Source organism: Phocoena phocoena, chromosome 3, assembly GCF_963924675.1.
Source record: "Phocoena phocoena chromosome 3, mPhoPho1.1, whole genome shotgun sequence".
NCBI lineage: Eukaryota > Metazoa > Chordata > Mammalia > Artiodactyla > Phocoenidae > Phocoena > Phocoena phocoena.
Window position 1 is genome coordinate 166,188,673 of NC_089221.1, and position 3,007 is coordinate 166,191,679.

Sequence of the window (3,007 nt, forward strand, 5' to 3'; positions counted from 1 at the left end):
AGGAATCCATTTTATCCTTTCAACGAGGCTCTGAGGACAGATGGCACAATGAAGAAATGGAGGCACAGAGATGCTTTGTGACTTGTCTGAAATCACACAGCCGGCAGGAGCTGAGATTTTGAACTCTGGTCCTGACACCATGCTCTCTTTTTTTTTTTTTTTCCAAACATTTTTTCAATTGTTTTTGGTAGCACTGCGAGGCTTGTGGGATCTTAGTTCCCTGACCAGGGATCGAACCCAGGCCCTCCCTTGGCAGTGAAAGCGCAGAGTCCTAACCACTGGACTGCCAGGGAATTCTCTCAATTTTTATTTTATATTGGAGTATAGCTGATTAACAATGTTGTGTTAGTTTCAGGTGTACAGCGGAATGATTCCATTATACATATACACCTATCTATTCTTTTTCAAATTCTTTTCCCATTTAGGTTATTACACGGTACTGAGCAGAGTTCCTTGTTGGTTATCTATACCATGCTCTTGAAATGTGTGCTCTGTGAATAACTCCGATTAACTAAGCATTTACTGTAGACCCAGCTCTGAGCTAAGTGCTATATCCACATGAGTTCACTGAACCCTTGAGGCAGCCCCGAGAGGGAGCTGATACTGTCATTAACCCCATTTTCTGGATGGAGAAATTGAGGTTCAGATATGCAAAAGGTACAGATATGAAAGGTTCAGGGATACTAAAGGTCTCTGCAAGTACAGAGCTAGAAGAACGGAGCTGGGACTGGAACGGAGCCAATCCTGGGTTCCAGAACCTGGCTGAGAGTCAGAACTCTGCTTAACTTTTTTGTAGATGTGTTCATTTATTTAGCACCTTGCTACAAGGCGATTCATGTCCCTTGACTAGCGCTATCACCTCTGGTCTGGTTTCCTGGCTTCTGCCATTGCACCCCAGAAAGGCCAGGGGGTACCTGTGAACCCCTGAGTCAGGCTAGGTCCCTCCTCTGCTCAGAACTCAATGACTCCCACCTCTCTCAGAACAGAAGCCCAGGGAATTCCCTGGCAGTCCAGTGGTCCAGTGGTTAGGACTCTGCACTTTCACTGCCCAGGTTCAATCCCTGGTGGGGGAACAAAGATTCTGTAAGCCACGTGGCACGGCCAAAAAAAAAAAGAAAAAGAACAGAAGCCCAAGTCCTCCCATGATCCACAAAGCCCTGTACACTCTGCCCATCCCCTCTCTGCCCCCACCTCCTCCCATTCTACCCCCTTGATCTCTCCACTCCAGCCACACGCGCCTCTTGGCTGCTCCTCAAACACACCAGACACGCTCCAGCCCCAGGGCCTTTGCACATGCCTTGCCCACTGCCTGAAACATTCTGTCCAGCTCCCTCTCTCACTCCTCTGGTCACCTCAGGATGACCTTCTCTGATCCTGTTTGAAATTTTAAACCCTGCTTCCAGGCCCTATAGATCACGCCTATCCCTCCCTGCTGCTAAACTTTTCTCCAGAGCGCCTTCTCTGATATTGTGAGAATTTTCCCCATTCATCTTAGTATCTTGTCTGGGTTCCTTTCTACAATTTCAGCTTGACAAGTGCTGGATCTCCAGGGTCTAGGACAGAACCTGGCACATGGTACCTGCACAATAAACGTTTGCTGAAGGAAGTTATGAATGAACTTGCTTATGTTAAGTAAACTGTATGCTTATCAAGACTAAAACAAAAAAAAACTTCAGGCAGGACAAGCCTTTGGACTAAGAAAAATTCCTCTCCCTCTCACCCCTGGCCCAGAGCCCTCACTTCCTCTCCCTGGGGGCAGTTCCTCTCACTGGTTTCCCTTCTAGACACTGTCCACAGGGCACATACCTAAGCAGATTTCTAGATGTTTATCCCTCATCCCCCCTGTTTTGTTACCTGTTCCTCACTTTGCTATTTCACAAACTAACATAATTAGACATTGTTTTGCAACTGCAAGGCTCTTCATCTCACAAGGGAACATAGTAGCCCCCCCTAGGAACAGTACCCTTTCTCATTAAACCAGCCTGAGGAGCTTAAAAAAGATACAGATGCCACACATACACACAGAAATAAATAGTCTAAGCTCTGGAAAGAGTCTTCTTGGCTGTCTTACCTCTGGGGTGAGGACAGCTAGCTGAGGGTATGTGAAGGGTTCTTTCACTTGGAAAGCTAAAATCTTCTATGCGGTTGAGGGCTTATTTTTAATTTTCAGCCCCTACCCCCAGCCCAGCAGAGAGAATATATTACTTTTGTTATAAAAGAACTTCAAATCCTGTTTTAAAATAATCCTCCCTGGGAATTCCCTGGTGGTCCAGTGGTTAGGACTTGGCACTTCCACTGCCGTGGCCCAGGTTCAATCCCTGGTGGGGGAACTAAGATCCCGCAAGCTGCGTGGTGTGGTCAAAATAATAATAATAATTATAACTATTATTATTATTCTCCCATTGGGGATTGACTGGGAAGGGGCAGGAGAGAACTTTCTGGAGTGATGAGAAGGTTCTTACAACAGATCTACAAATTTTTTCTAAGGGCCAGGTATTAAAAATTTTAAGCTTTCTGGTTCAAATGTCATCTCTATCACATATTCTTCTAAGAACGCTTTAAAAATACAAGAGCCATTCTTAGTCCATTGGCTTTACAAAAACAGGCCACAGTGCAACAATGTAATAACAATACCTTGTACTACTGAGCTATACCCTTAAAAATGGTTTAGATGGTAAATTTTATGTTATGTATTTTACCACAAAAATTTTTTTAAATATATTAATAACGATAGGCGCTCGGGCTTCCCTGGTGGCACAGTGGTTAAGAATCCGCCTGCCAATGCAGGAGATACGGGTTCGAGCCCTGGTCGGGTAAGATCCCACATGCCGCTGAGCAATGAAGCCCGTGCGCCACAACTACTGAGCCTGCACTCTAGAGCCTGCGAGCCACAACTACTGAGCCTGCATGCCTAGAGCCCGTGCTCCGCAACAAGAAAAGCCACCACAATGAGAAGCCCATGCACTGCAAGGAAGAGTAGCCCCCGCTCGCTACAACTAAAGAAAGC

General features: G+C 45.9%; 1 non-coding gene across 1 annotated transcript; it reads left to right on the top strand.

Moving 5' to 3' along the window:
- The first annotated feature begins 2,258 nt into the window (after positions 1-2,258).
- On the top strand, positions 2,259-2,330 carry TRNAG-UCC (transfer RNA glycine (anticodon UCC)). The gene has a single exon. It is a non-coding gene; the product is annotated as a tRNA-Gly (tRNA).
- Positions 2,331-3,007: the final 677 nt, after the last annotated feature.